The 16,668-nt window shown below is 35.2% G+C and overlaps 1 protein-coding gene across 14 annotated transcripts in view; it reads left to right on the forward strand.

Moving 5' to 3' along the window:
* Positions 1–16,668, forward strand: part of LOC101789162 (histone H1.8-like) — a 109,595-nt gene that overhangs the window by 41,380 nt on the left and 51,547 nt on the right. For 12 of the 14 annotated variants that reach the window (XR_010046123.1, XR_010046120.1, XR_010046124.1 and 9 more), the window contains exons 3-6: positions 1,044–1,095; positions 1,837–3,623; positions 3,848–3,880; positions 6,287–6,384. The gene's annotated coding sequence lies outside the window, so the exon portion shown is untranslated. Of the gene's footprint in view, positions 1–1,043; positions 1,096–1,836; positions 3,624–3,847; positions 3,881–6,286; positions 6,385–9,754; positions 15,827–16,668 lie in introns of all 14 variants that reach the window. The other 2 variants (XR_010046112.1, XR_010046118.1) reach the window with 2 other exon arrangements.

A 16,668-nucleotide genomic window follows, 5' to 3' on the forward strand; every position in this document is an offset into this window, starting at 1 on the left:
GAACTTATTGATATGCCTGAAATCTTGAGCAGGTCTTTTACTGCTCTTACCAGTGACTTGGAACTCTTAGTGGGTAAGTTGCCCATGCCTGTCACTGAGAAGTTTGTTCTCACCGTGTGAGGCTAACCTGCCACGTACACGTGAGCTTGAGGGGAGTCTAAAAAGCCCTGTAGGTGCGCGCCACCCAGAGCCCAGGTTTATCCCCTACTCACCTGTCCTGCAGGGCAATACTGGAGCGTTGTCCGCCTCGTCTCGGGGGTGATCATCCCCCGTACGGGCCACCAAATGTCGGTGTCGGTCCCGGCCGGCAGGAAAAACACACGACAAGAGTTATAGGCGGACAACCTTTCCGTTTATTCTCTCTCTCCATATAGCCTGCTCCGGGATCTTCGATCCCGCCCGAGGGAAGCCTCCTCTGGTCCGCTCTCTGCGGCTCCCTGCGTGCTTCTCTCAGCGATTTTCCTTCCTATTCTGCCTCTCCCCAAGGGTGGCACCAGTATATATACGGATACAGTGTCCAATCATATTAAAGTAGGCAAGGCAAGCTGATTGGCTAACGTCAGTTGTTGCTGGGCGGACTATCTTACAGGGCGTGTTGTTTACTAGGCAGGAAGCAGGACATGAGCGCCATCTTGGCACACTCGATGGGAGGGGTAATCTAGCTCAGGCTTCACTCTTTCCTACAGGCCTCATATCACCCAGCCAGGGCCCCCAACATTTGCTGTTAGTGAATTTTGCTGGATTGACATACCTGGTTCAAATTATTGTAAGTATTGGCTCCTACTGGCTTCTCCTCATTCTTTTTTCAGTTGGTGGTTACATTTTAATCACATGGTAGAATGGAAGTCACAGACAAAGCATTCGTGTGCCCTTTTTTTCCACTTATTGCCTTCTGGGAGATGTGTGGATGATGTCTGGTAGATGAAATCTTCATTCCCTCCTCTAAATACATCCTGAAATCTGAGGAGGGAAAAAGCAAATAGTTTTAAAAAATTCATTCTTTAATGTTTGTCCTTACGTTCTCTCTCTTTGTCTCAATCTAGGAATACCAGGTTGAATCAATAATCAAAATTGCTACACATATTTTTTGTGAGTGTAAGTATCATGTACTTTTTTATAGTACAGGCAATAAGGGTGTAAAAAATAAAATTATGGAAAAATATATTTAATTATACAGAATTCAAGGAAGTCAAGGCATAAAAATGGCATTCAAGAAGGAAAGTTACATATATATCCTATTTAGAAAAGAGGTAAGTTGTAATACTCATAGATGGAAACCAAGTTGTAATTGAATGGGCTCAGTCATGCTAAGGGCAGATAAAAGGATTCTCTTTTCTGAAGGATAAATAACTGTGAGATAGGTCACTTTTTCACCAAATAAATATTTAAGCTATAAACAAAGACAGTGTCCTTTGTGAGCACAGCAAAGCGTCTGTCAAATAGTTTGAAATTGTCTGAATTTTATGAAATTTAGCTAAAATTTCAGACTAATTGTGAAGTACTCTGGGGATAACCAATGACACCAGAACATATTCTTTACTAACTATTAAACTACAACACTACGAAGAATTAATGTACTTTTTCTGTATTTTTATAACAAATAATTAAAGCAAGTAGAGAAAAATAGAGGCAAACATAAAGACAACATAGTGCAGAGACACGGAAACATACAAGGTTTAATTTGAAATGTGACTTAGGAGGGAAATGATTGTAGCCATTTGACTGGACAGAACTAACAATACTTGATGATATTAGTGGTGTGTTTAGCTACTAAAATATATTTTCAAATTACTGCATTATATTCTTTTGCTGTTCTTACTATTCTCTTGTTTGTAGGGAACATCTATACTTGTGTGAGCTGTTCACTGAGAATCTGTAACCCACAGGACAGGCTGAGAGGTCAGCTAGGAAACAGCAGAAAACAGAAGACAAGACTGCAGTGATAGAAAAAGATGGATATCAAGCCAAATGCAACATCACTGCGTGCTGTCGGGCAACAGCAAAGGATCCTGTGCACACAAAAAGAAAGTTGCACAATATGAAGGAAGCAGTAAAAATGAAATGAAGTAGAAGAGACATGCAGAAAGAAAAATGCTCTCGGATGTGTCACAATCATCTTGATTCTTTACCTGGAAAACCTGTATTTTTTCCTTTGTAATTATCTAATATACTTTGTGTCAAAGAACAAGGACCTGAGTTCCACTTAAAGTAGATGAAGTTAACAGATACCTTTTTCGGGTTTTATCATGAAATTAGAAATGAAGATTTTCAGTTTCTGGTAGTCATGAACAGAGAGCCTCAGGTAAGCCCGAGAGTGCAGGCAGATAGTCAGGATGCTCCTGCGCAGGCTCCTCAGGTGCAGCTGTGCTGGTGGGAAAAATCATGCTGTTTAGCCTAACGAGGCAAAACAGAATAAAGGCCAAGGTAATTCAGTAGAGAGGGTCTTAAATGCACAGCTGTATCAGCTGCTGCCTCCTTCCCACCTGGTCTTCATTTTTTCTCTGTGTAATCTGTTTGCTTCCCTACTGGGCCTGCTAAGATTATCTGATTCCAGGCCAAACTGATAATATTTGTTATGAGGCCTGCCAAAATTAATAAAATTTGAGTTTGTCATCTTGGTGTTCCCTGAACTAAAGTTAACTACCTGTGTCAAATCCTAAAGTCCACTTGTTACACCAGCATCAGGCTAAGATGTAAATCTCCATTTGAACTAAGGAACAGCTACACTACATGCACAGAGAGATGTTTGTTTGTAAGTGGATACAATAGAGTGCTTGTTGGTGTTTTAAAAGCCAAAACCTGGAATACTTTTCTTTTGACTTTACATATGGAGAAAATTACGGTGTAAAATGTAGACAAGAATAAAATAATACCAAGATGAGTAAGTCCATTAAAAATGTAGATGAGCAAATGACTTTAGCGTTATTAATGTTGATTGGGAATTTGGCCAAATGAGCATGTTTATACTTGGGACCAATTAAAAGGCTTACCATTTTAATCACTGGCAGAACTGGACATTCAGTGTTTTCCTGGATGACAAGAATTTTCTTTTGTTGTTTTTTCAGTTTGGCTTTGTTTTGGTCTAGTGAACTGCACCAGAGTGTCCTCAGTGTAGAGAAGATAACAATACACTACCACAGTGTTAGTAACAATATCTTGTTACTAACATTTAGTAACAGTATCTCAGAGTCTCTCCACAGCTTGAGGGGAAAACATTGTTGCCATTCCTACCCTGAGGAAAATCTACAGTAACAGAATGTTTCCGGAAGTAGAAGCATCCTACCAGTCGGGAACCTCCACGTGGACCCGACCTCTCAGCTTTCCCTGACTCCCCACCAGGGCAGCTGCTGTGTAGGATCCGCTGTAACGTACCAATGGCACAGGCGTTGCAGTGCGTTGGGGCTGGACTCATGGAGAATGTCCTGGAGCTTCCCAAGAAGACCCCTCCAACATTACTAGGCAAAAAGGTGGATCAGGAATACCCTCCTAAGCCCCGGAAACAGTTCCTCTTGAAATAATTGAATAGATACACATCTTTCAGCTTTGATTTTTTTTTTAACCAGCCTGAAAAGACCAGCTTTCAGATTCCCAAAGAAATTGCAAACACATCTTTAAAAAAAAATGTAAGTTCTGATTCCACGTAGAGTGACTGAATTGTTGAGTTACTCAATTTAAAGCCTTTGTTTAATTACTTGATTCATAGAAATTCCCTTGATTCACTAATATACAATTTAGTCCCCAAAGGCACTCTGATTTTCTATATTTCCCTCTTAAATTTCAATGGGTATTTTTCTATCACAGTGTTATACATTCTCTTATACGACCCTCTACTTTTTCTTTTTTTCAGTATGGAGATCAAACTCAAAGACCCTCTACTTTGGTAAGTCTTTTAAAATATTTGGAATTTCTTACTTGTGGTTATTTGAAAAAGGTACAACTGTGAAAACACTTACTACTTTTCACAAGCCTAAAAAGTAATATACAGAAAAAATACATGATCAATTATGATATTTAAGCTTAAATCATAAGGAAATCCCCATCACATTTGGAGGAAAAAACTAATCATCACACCAAGAAAATCCTGTCTTCTACTGTTTTGACCAGCTTTTGTTTCATAAAACATGAATTAAGCCTTTTCAATGACTCATTGCAGAGTCTGACATAGTGAGGTCATCTAATGAATGCAGGGTAACAACCATCTTTGAGTGTAGGTTGTCAGTTGAAAGATGCCATTTGCTGTTTCTGTTTTGGTCCTTTGAGCATGATTTCGCTTCATGTGTGGCCCTACCATGGGCTCCAGTCTTCAGCCTTATGTGTGTATTGCTTCTCATTTCATCCTCAGATTTCCTAAGGATTTCATAGCCAAGCCTCGCTCTTGATTTCTCCTGCTCCCCTGGAGCAGCAGGAGATTTGTGGAACGTTCTCAGGCTCTTTCTGTGCAAGATTTTCTTGTCTTGTTTTGCACTTTTTTTTTTTTTGGTGGCCAATAACCCCACTCTTTTTCATACCTCAGATTTTGAAGACTTTTGTGATAGTTATTGTTTCCTTGCATGACTTAAAAAGTAGTCATTTAATAAAACTTTCAAATCTTTCTTGGGTCCTTATTGCCTTCCCAGCCCATTAGGTTTTTGAGTAGAAGCCAGAACAAAATGCAGGGAAGAAGATGTAGATATGCAAAATGGCTTTCATAAAAGCACCTTATGTCACATTTATAACTTCAATACACAGCTGATTCACAGTCCGACAGCATAATCATTAAAGAATAAGAAGGACAGCAGGGACTGCTTGGATGAAAGTACAATGAAAACCTGTTTAATTTTCTTATCTGTAAGTGTGAAAAATGTTTAGTAAGCTGGAATGTCACAAGAGGAAGCCCAGAGAACACAGGGATAACAAACACCAGGAGGACTACGGAAGAGGAAGTTTTATTATTTTCAATTTATGTGTAAGAATTCCACTGGTTTTCCTGTGATAATGGATATTTCACATATATAATTTATATACTGATTTTGTTTCTTACAGCTTATCACTGGATTGTAAACATGTTTTGGATTTTTATTGATATTTTATTTGGCTAATCATCTCATTTGCAAAGAGTGACATATTTTCTCATTTTCTATTTATTGATATATTTTACATTAAAATAGTACCATGTACAACTGTCAAGTAGTTTTACATAATCAATTTTCTGCTTTTTAATTCTAGTTCATTTATTTTTTGCTGATTATTCCCTTAATTATTTGATCATTTTATTGAGACACAATTGATACTATAACTAACACACATTCACATATACAGGTTGGAGTTTGACATGTTTACCCTATTTTTTTTTTCATTTACTTATTGGCCTCACTAGGTCTTTAACTCTGATTTTGAATATGAATATTAAAACACCATTGTAATAGGTGTTTGAAAAAATAATTCCTACTTATAATTCTTTTTAATCTTTTCCTCTTTGTCCCACATGTATGACAAATTTGCCATTAACCATCTTTAGTCTTTTAATTGGTAAATAATTTATTTCTCATTGTTGGACTAGCCTTGCTTCACTCACATCATGATGATACTCTCTTATAAATCCTAAATTTTGTAAAGCAGTATTTGTTTATTTCTGTCTATATCAATGGGAGATATTTGTACAATATTTTATTTCCTTAAAATATTTTTGCTTTGCTTTTAGTTTAAGGCTTTCCTAAGGAGGAAAAGCATCCGTGATAATGTCATCACAGTTTAGTACCTTTCCTTTTCTTGCTTTCTTCTGGTTAATAACCTGAGTAGTGCTTTCTCAGGTCTCCAGGTAGACTTTTATGGCTGCTTGATGAGGTTTGTGAACATGAGCTCTGATATGTCACCTGTGGGGCCTTGTTCTCTTTTTGATTCTTGACCACTTCTCTCATAGGTTCGTCCAATATCTCCTCAGACTTCAGGAGAGTTATTTTTCCTAAACCTCAAGGATTTAAAATATTGTATGTTTTGTTTTGTTTATTTTGAGGTATTGGACATTGATCTCAAGAATCACTGAACTATATCCCCAGCCAAATTTCCAATTTAATTTTTAGAAAAGCTCTTACTAAGTGGCCTGGGATGGTGATCCTCCTGACTCTTTACCCTCTCTAAAGCCGAAATTAGAGGACTGTAGCACCAAAGCTGGCTAAGACTAAGGTCACTTAAATAAAACAATAGCCGTGAATTTTCAGGTGATATTTGTCTTGCTTGGTTATCATAAAAGTTCTCTCGGTGCTGACTTTGCAAAAGTATCTTTTAAATTACTTTGATCATATTCCAGGCTATTGGCACACATTTCATTCCTGGAGATGGTTAGAATATGGTGTTTCTAAAATAGAAGGACTTATCTTTCCTCCTCTACTTTGGAACTAAGATGAGGTAAGTGGACAGATATCTCCCCCCTCCAACAACTTGTGTCAAGTGTTCCTCCAAATCTGTACTGTTACATGTTTTATAGATACCCTGTTGCCTTCTCCAGTGTTCATGGCTATCTTGAAACCTACATGTGGCAGAGTACAAAATTAATTATATCTAGTTTTATAAGCAGCATTAGGGAGCCAAAAGTAAATATACTATTTTCTGAGCGGTAAAAACTTCTTGTTTTAAAATCTATGACCTGAAATTTGTTCTACGAATATACCAAATTATAGATAACACAGGATGAAGAGGCCTCTTCATATCTTTAAGTTATCAATCACAATTTATGAATCCAATTACATACATGAGTTTTAATAATTTTACATTGCCTAGAAAGGTATCAAAATAATTCCAATACTGTGATTATAAAATGGACCAATTTTTAAAACTATGACAGTTTACCTTTGAAAAACTTGAATAAATATTTTGAAAATCAATTGAACTATACTTATAATGAGCAGTCCATTTTGGGTTATTTTGGAATGGGTAAATTTTAAATTGATATAAAAAATTTTGTATCATAATTCTGTTTTATATGCTTCTTGTCTGATTTTCGCAAATGAAATAAAATACAAAGTAATTTAGTTAGGTTTGCCTCGATTATTGAAAATTTTGAAATTCTTTAAAGTATGAAAGCTATTTTTAAAGCCACAATTTTTACTCAAATACTATTTACATGATGAAAAACATTAGTGTATTTAAAAGGAAAATGTACTCTTAAATCACTACATGTGAGTAGTAAAGATTCAAGAATAAATACTATAAAGATCAGAGGAAGACCTCACAAAATTGCAAATAAATCTGCTGTGTACATATTCTTTTCAGATGCACATAGAAATGCTTACTGAGTTTTAAAGGAATATTTCTATTATTTGTGATCAGATAATGTTATAAATTATTTCTTATTGCATAAACTTATTTGTAATACTAGAAAAATGAACATTTAATGTATCACCAGCTTATTGGTGATTTTATTGAATCATAAAATCCTGGGCCTCTGACAGCCCAGTTCCTGGGATTGAGAGAGGGTCACTAGGGTTGGGGCAGGCAGGCCGAGACCTGAGGAGCTGTAGAGTGTGCAGGAGGCCGGGCAGCTCCTTGACAGGCAGTGGGAGCAATGACCCCAAACTCTGGGGCTCAGGCTAGTGCACGCCTGGCACCACCTGGGCACGCGGGGCTGCGGGACCGATTCTTCCAACAGCAACCTGGAAATGGTCAAGGTGATGACAGGGCAGCGCTGAGGGGTCCTGGCTCCTCACGGGAGCCCCAAACCCCGCTCTGCTCCAGAAATGCCAGTCCAGGGTGACTTTTTCTTGCTGGTTAAAAATGTGCCTGCACCTCCAGAGTCAAGGGGTGCCCTTCTCGTGGTTCTGAGTGAGTAGGGAGCCAAGGCCGGCTTGGTGAGGGGGGCCCCCTTCCCCATAGCCCTCGGCCTTGCCAGTAGTTGCCCTCACGCTATAGTAACATTTTTACAATGAATATTTTGTGCTTACTTTTCAACAACATTGCAAAATATAAGTACTTACTACTCAGTGATAAAGTTAACAGTAATTACATCAAAACATGTTTTAAAGATAAATAAATTTTCTTAATTTATTTTAACCTGTTTATTTTCCCATTTGCTGCTAGGCTACTCACTAGCAGTGGCTGTGGCTCTGTCACTTGCAGATTACAACAGAGGAATAGAATTCAAAGGGTTGCTGCTAAGTTTGCTCTTTTCACAGGGACAAAGTTTGCAAGACTCTAAGATAAACAGTATTTTGGGGTGGACCTACTTTTTGTGGTTTCAAGCTTTGAAATCTACCACATGAAAATGTCAAATACTGATCATTATACAGCTCTCTGTTAAATAATGATTAGTGAAAAATTCTATTCATAAGTAAGCCCAAGAGAAGTTTATTTTTGCATTTTAATTTCACATTGAAAACCAATCAGATTTGCCACAGTCTCAAAGAGATTAATATTTATGTAAAATTAAATGAGTCCTGGTAGCTAAATGCACTTTTTGTCTAAATTGAAAATTTAAAAATTGATTTACAAATGCAACATTGCCCATGAAATTTAGTTATATTCAGTTAACTACATTTTAAGTAATACTACTAATGACATTACAAAATTATATTTATTTTTATCCTACTTTGTATACGCATATAGTATATATACTATTTATATGTCTTGTGGAGAATTATTACAAGTACATAACACACTTTAATTCCTTTTACAGTACTCCTTCCCTTCCACCTGGCGATCCCCTTCTCCACTGAGAAAGATCTATCCTCCTAATTCTTATTACCTATCATTTATTTTGCTTTATACATTTTTCCTAACTCATATAAGAAAAGCCATGTGGTATTCAACTTGTGCACTTGTTTAATGTCATTTAACATTTTGTTCTCAGAATGCAATCGTTTTCCTAAAAACTCAAATTTATCTTTCTTTGTGGCTAAATAGTAAAATGCTTATATTCAAAGTACTCAATAGTACTTCTGATGTTTGCATAACTTAAATTCTATTATTTTAAAGTAAAATGTGAATAATTCAAAATTTCTAAGTGGTTTAAAAATATGAAATTTTATATCACCATGGTAACATATTATTAAATGTACTTAATAGATATTATAACACCTAGTATATTGTCTCAATACAATATGAAGTATAATAGTAATTGTGGGATTTGCTTTAAGAACTGTTACTAGTCAAGGCTAAAAAATAAAGGAAATCATTGCTTTAGTTACTAGCCCATACATTCACATCTAGGAAACATTTATTTGATAACTTTTATTTAAGATGTATATTTTATTGTTTTCAAAAATATATCACTAATAAATAGGCAAATTGACAGTTTTTTTTCTCAGATTGGCTTCCACGTCTCCTTAAATATGTTTCATTTTAAGTAACAGAATAGCATGAAAGTAAGAAAAACATGTTTTTAACAAAAACTCAATATGGTAAGAATAGTAAATAAATGTGAACCAGTTTCTAAGAGTATCTCATGGAGGTATTAACTAGAATGCATAAATCTCTCCACCATAGTTCAGAGATGAGGGGCAGTGAAATAAATGTATTAGTCAATTAAGGTATGATTGTCAGTTCGTGAAAAGAAACAGTTTAATTTTGCCTACAGTTTTAGAGATTCCAGTCTAGATGAGAAAGACTTAATAGTTTCAGTCCTCTGATGAGAAAGGGGCAGCACAAGACTGCATGAAGTTTGTGGTGAAGTAACCCTGCTCGCATCGTGAGCACAGAGAGACAGCCTGAGTCATAATTCCTCAGAGCATGTGTTCATGATGACTGCACAGCACTCACCAAGCCCCAACTCTTGTTTCTACAGCCTCCCAGTCTCAGGAATCACCTTTAACATGTGGACTTTCAGGGAACACTCCAGATTTGAACAACTAAATACTGAAATTGAATTAGAGGACCTAGTCTAAGAATATTATTTAGCTTTTATGTGAATTTGGGCATGTCACTTATTTCTCACTTGCCATTTACTCATATTAAAATACATATAATGATTCTGCATTCGTTTCTGCATTATATAATTGTTTTGTTAATTCAAGTATGAAAAAAGTTTTATAACTTGAAAACTAAAACTCTTATCAAGAGGCTTCCAAATATTAAATATATTTTTGTAGATGTCTTTATGACACTTGCATGGTCTAGGTTGTTAAGAATAAAAATAAATATACATTATATATGATATAGATGAATATATATATATGTATATATATACATATATATATTCTTACTGAAAATGTTCAGTTTACTGATTGTTAGTGTTTAATGTATTTAGAGCATACAATATATTAGGTAGATAGATATCTGAATTTTATGATTGTTTGAGAATCACATTTGTCGCTTTTCTGTTCGGGGGCAAAAATTTCTTACATTTACAATCTAAATGCACAGAGCTTCATTTTGGCCCATACTTTCAGAGATCTCAGTCCCCCTGGGGGAAAAGCATCACAGAGGAAAGCTGCTACACTCATGGCAGCTGGAAAGCAGAGCAGATTACAAAGAGCCAAAGAAGAAACTTTCAGTGACTAATATAGTCCGCAAGATTATGCTCTCTTGACCCATTTCCTTAAACTATACCCCATGTCCTAAAAGCCCATTCAAATACAAACTCAGTTTTAATGAAGTTACTGCCCTCACAATCTGATACCTCTCTAGGAGTCTCTCAGTCCAGTCAAGACTACAGTGAAGCTCAACTGATTGAAGACTATCACTTTATCAATTTGACACTTAATTACCCATCTTTAAACTATGATTAATTTCTCAATAACCTTATATCTTTCAAATACATTTGATCTTCAAATACACCATGACCTCATTCTTCTGCTGGTTCTGCTCCTTGCTTATAACTTTTTGGACCATGTTCCATTTTCCTGGCATCTCCAAGTTTCTGTGGTATCCACTGCAGCTTCACTCCACTCCCAGGGACTCAGCAGCCTCTCAGGATCTCGTAGCAGGCAGGGATGCTGGTCTTATAGTATTTTTGCTCCACTAGACCAATTAATGCATCATCCTTGAACTCCGCCTTACAGAATTTTAGCGTGTGGATAAACTGTAGAAAAATGATTTGTAAGAATATAGCATTTTGGTCTCTTGTCCAATTGTCAAAAGAATTCTCTTTTTCCATCAGAAGTCTAAAGCTTCTTGAGTACAATTTTTATTCTAAATTCTGTTTAACATTCAGAGCTTCTGAGCTACTGTGATAATCATCTATCAGTCTCTGTTTATAGCTTTCTAGGAGTCTGAAGCCCACATCACCAAATCACACATTCCTCCTGAGAAATAGTTACAAAGGCTTCTGAGCCCCCATGGTCATGTGTAGCTACAGTAATGACCCCACTTCTCTATTGGAAATTTTCTGAACTGTTCACTTTTCTGTTGCTGGACAAAACTTCCAAACCTCATAATTTAAAAGAAAAGCTTATTTTGGTTCATATTTTCAGAGTTTTCAAATCATGATTGTTTAATTTTAAGGCTCAAATATCATGGCAGTAGAGCATTCACAGGAAGACAGCTCAAAATACCCCAGAAGGGTGGGAGAACAGGGCAAAACCAAAGAGAGTTGATGGACAGATGCAGTCCCCGAGGTCCTGTCTCTGGGGCCTGCTTCCTCCAGCCGGACCCACACCCTAAAGCCCACTTAGTTGTAAACTCAATGATAAACTCACCCATTGATGAGGTTAGTCTCCTCACAATCCAATCACTTCTTTCAAAGTCTCTTCATCTTTTCAAGTTGGTAATGCAGATGAACAGACACAATTTTAAAAGAATAAATACATATATATAATTTAATATAATATTGTGTATATATCACTCAGTAAAATCTTTGAAAAATTAACAGTTAAATATTAGTCCCAATAGGATAGTACTTGTTAGTGGTTCTGGCATTATGTTAAGATTAAAATTCAGTAATTTTCTTTATATCACAGAAACAACTGACTTTTCATTGTTTATCTTTTTGTTTGTTTGTTTTTGTACCAGGGATTGAACTCACCACCTTGCACTTGCCAAGCAGGTGCTTGTGCTGCTGAGCTAAATCCCAGCTCATTGTTTATCTTTTAATCAACAACATGAGTGCTAATTAAACTAGTATTATTGAATGTGGAAGTATGGAGTTTAATTTAAAAATGTCAGCATGATTTCTTCTTGTGTATGTGTGTATATGTGTGTACCAGGCAGAGTATCAAACTTAAAACCTCGTACTTGCCAATCCCCAGTCCCAACATGATTTCATTTTATTAGTTTTCTTTTTTACTAGAAAGCAAAAGTACTATGTTAAGTGACATATACAGCACTTTTGAATTTATAATCACCTCTGCTCCGTAGCATCATAATTATGTGGTAGGTATCTTGTAATTTTAACATTTGCTAGAAAAAAATAATGGTCTTATACGCGCTCTCATTGTGTTTACCTGCAGCATCAATTTAGATGCCTCTTTGTGCTGCTAAATAAAAATTTAAGTGTGTAATTTTAAAATATTTGCTTTATTGTCAACCACTTTTTTTCTTTTAGTATGTTTGCTTTTGTAGTCAGTGTACTGTATTTCCTGATATGTAGTGTACTTCTAATCGTCTAAGTTATGTGTTAGACAGAATATCCCTCTCTTCGTTATTCCCGTCCTTGGACCTGAGCTCTGTCTGGTCAAATGTGGCCAGATGTTACTGCAGTGATGACACAGGAAGACATTTTGTGGCATGATGACATTTCCAATAGGTCTCTGCGACCCAGAGGATTAGAATTTATTGGACCTTTTATTTTTCTTCCACAATGTTGGTTTTCCTATTACATGAATAAAGCAAACATGCCGAAAAAGGAAAGAAAAATAAATATCTTTAATCATTGAAAATGACAATTTTAAGGAAATATTTTTGGATAAAAAGAACTAAGGCATTAACAGATAATGGAGCAGGCTATTAATCTTGAGCTGTGTCTTTTGTAGTGCTAAAACATCAATTTCTTTTCAACGATTATTAGTTCATTTTTCTACATCCTTTAAAAGCTGAACTATAGATAAACTTCACAGAAATTTTTGAAAAAAAAATATATCATGGCTTTAAAAATGAATCTGAAATCTCAGATCAGCAGTAAAGTAAAAGGAATTACATCTGAAGCAAGACCCAGATGGAGGTCACTAGCAATTTTCTTAGTTTTTTTTTAATTAAACTACAAATACTATAAATAATCATTCATGGAACTTGAAGGAAATATGGCTTACCTAATATGGTGACCCTGAAGTGACATTCTGGATCTAAGTCGCAATTTATTGCTATAAATAGGAACTAAACAACATGCTTGCTTTGATGGGAGAAAAGTGATACTTAGTGTGTCAAATAGAGCTGACTAAAAGTAATTTAACCATAAGTGAAAGCTATTTACATACAGAATCAAGGTATTTAGCTAATAAACTGCATGTAACTATTTTTAGTAAGCATTAGTTTGTGGGAATATAGCTCAGTGGAACAACGCCTGCCTGGCAAGCATGAGGTCCTGAGTTTAATTCCTGGTACAAAATAATAATAATAATAATAATAATAATAATAATAATAAAAGTTTTAGAATTTATTTTTTAATTTTAATGAGATTAGCACTTAGAGCAAAATTTACAATATGCAAATGGCTGCTGAAACACAGTCGCATTATCTTTCTTTGTAGCAGTCATGTAGTTTTTTCCTGTTGGGGCTTTGTTCCCACCTCTTGTCCATCCTTTCAGAAGACTCTGTCCCAAGTGTCAGAATAGGACTATGCGACCACAGTAGCTTCACACTATGCAAGCCAGGGACATCATCTTCATAGGCCAGTGACATGGTACAGCACAGGAAATGGTATTAACAGAAACACACGTAAAAGACTGTATGGAAAATGTACTCTGTTAAAGGCCTTTTTCATTCCACTAATTAAGGGCTAAGATTGGGTTCAGTAGTGAGAATTATATGCAGTTAATTTGGGACCTCTTGGAGGATTCTGTAGTTCATTACTATCTTATCAGGCCACGAAATTCTTTTGCTATATGAAGAAACAGTATGTTAATGGTTTCATAACAAATCCTTTAGAATATAACATCATTTGGCAACTTTTGATGTTCCAAATTCATGAACATACCATCTGACCACTAATTTTTGCACTTATTTTTAATATATGTATATATATGCATGCATATATTACATTTGATATTTTCATATATGTATAGATTTTCAAAGGCCAATGTGTTCAATAATCATCATGCATATTTATTATTTGGTGGTGAGAAGATTTAAGTTAATTCTTAGTGATTGTGAAGTATACAATATTTTTCACTATAGTCACTTACATGTTAATGTCTAGATCTCTTGGACTTACTTCCTTTGTGTAGTGAAAATTGGTATCTTTTGACTGACAACTTCTCATTCTCCCTTGACCCATATGGAAATTATCATTATATTATGGCCAACATTTTTATTAAATGTAGATGTTTGATATTTAAAGCAACTTCCTTTTTATTGATATTATTTGACTACTCACAATGCCACACAAAACATTGCTATGAAATGTGACTGAAGATATCATGACAACTTCATTTTACTATCATTCTTTACTTCACGAGTTACATTTCCTCTTGTTACTTTATTGTTTCCCTGGACATTACCATTGACTTGCTTATGCCTCTGGCTCCTCATACTATTTTCTACTTTAGAAAAATGATAAAGTAACTTTTGAAGAGAGGAATCTTGTGATACTAAAACTTTCTCTTCAGGTGCTTTAAATGGACCTCGGCATTTACAACACAAGTTACTATGTGTTGTGTTGTATAAAGTTTCTTTAATTCACCACAATTACTTCTTGAACCTACTCAATTTCCACAGTGTTTGGTTTTTGAGAAGGAATGCTTTAAATAGAAAACAATGTGCCCAGAAACACACTATCATGAAACTACAAGCATTTATAATTGGGATAACTATCCAAAAATAAAGTTGGAATCAGAAACTAGACACTGATTTATATCCGTGAAAGACAATCAAGCATTTAAAACTCTAATACACTTTCCATTTAGCTGAAGCTCTTTCCTGCTAAGCTTACTTCAAAATCAAGATTGAGAAAGTTGATGTCTGTTAAGCATTCTTCTAAGGGTGAAAAATAATACTTTCACAGGATTTAAGTCTAAAAGCTTTGTTACCCCTATGTTTTTTTGAAAAATTGATTAATAAAATTTAAAAACATGAAGGTTTCATCTACTGGTAAAGATTTTCTCTGTGTGGCCTTTTTAGTTACTACTCATGGATAATCAGATTTTAGCTGTTCACTTAGATCATTGTGTGCTTGACTGTTATGGAATTTCAGACACTGAAGCATAAATCATTTTCAGATATCATTGACTCAGCCTCCAGTGTCTTTCCTTTAACTAAAAAAAAATTAACATCAAGATTCTTTTATTGCATAGGTTGTTGATGTTTCTTTTATCATGATATTGATTATAAAATATGTAAAAATAAATTAGTTTGAGTGTTAACTGTATCTTTTACTGTTTCACTCTCTCAGGAAAGAAAGAAACATGTGTTTGAAACTATAGTCGAGCTGTTTTTAACTTGTTAAAACTTGGTAGTCCCCACTTGGTTAATTATGACTTGTAGTCAATTACTTAAAGAAATATTGACATAGGACCAGAGAGTAATGAAAGTGCAGCTTTTTCACATCAAGTGTTGTTTTTCCTGAAGATTTTCTGTAGAAAATAATTGGCACCCCTTTTGTTGCCAGCCTCCAGTGAGGACAGCTGCTTGGTTAGCAGCACTCAGTATCCACGTGTAATCATAATTTGACAAAAAAGAGTTCAGGACAAGAAGTGTTACAAGTGGATTCTCTTAAAAACGCAATACAGTACAGAGACGGGGGATAGCCAGATACTTTCAGCAGCAGGTAACTAACGCGAGACTTTTCTTCATATAGCAAAAGAATTTCGTGGCCTGATAAGATAGTAATGAACTACAGAATCCTCCAAGAGGTCCCAAATTAACTGCATATAATTCTCACTACTGAACTCAATCTTAGCCCTTAATTAGTGGAATGAAAAAGGCCTTTAACAGAGGATGTTATCAAAGGCACCTAGGAGAGACATAAAAACATGTTTTAATTGTTCCTATGTATCCTTTGTATTGTGGAAAAAAATACTACAGTCGAGTTAAGTATTTAGCAATTCACCTTGTGGAAACATGAAATAAGTGTTTCATGAACATGCTTACAAAATAAAAAGTGTATTAACATAAATACCTAAGTAATAAAATTGTTGAATATCTAACAGTTACTCATTGTTTACCTCCTTTTTTTAACCTTAAGTGTTTTATTTAGTTTTCATCACATTGTTCCCAGGTGAAAACAATCAGTACATAAAGTTTAGAAATGAGGACAGTGGGAACACTAGAGACTGAAGTGAAATTTGAACAGCTCTCATATTATTGATTATGCAATGAGTCTTTTTTGAGAATTTACATTATAAATATGATGTGGCATAATTTCTGTTACTTTTGTTGTCATTTGGTTTTTAACATGATTATTTGTCAAGGAATCATAAATCTGTTTAATTTGCAAATAAGTGATCATTTTATAGGAGTTGCATAGAATTAACAATTTTGAAAATAATATTTTCTGTGAATTAGGAAAACATAATGCAGGACCTAAAATTTATATTTAATACCAACAGTGTGAATCTGAATTTTCACAGAATCAAATTTTAGAATTGGTGATTAGAGAAAAGCTACTGC

The sequence above is a fragment of the Cavia porcellus genome, unplaced genomic scaffold (genome assembly GCF_034190915.1).
Source record: "Cavia porcellus strain 051 isolate PalLab524CR breed Dunkin Hartley unplaced genomic scaffold, mCavPor4.1 scaffold_155, whole genome shotgun sequence".
Lineage (NCBI taxonomy): Eukaryota > Metazoa > Chordata > Mammalia > Rodentia > Caviidae > Cavia > Cavia porcellus.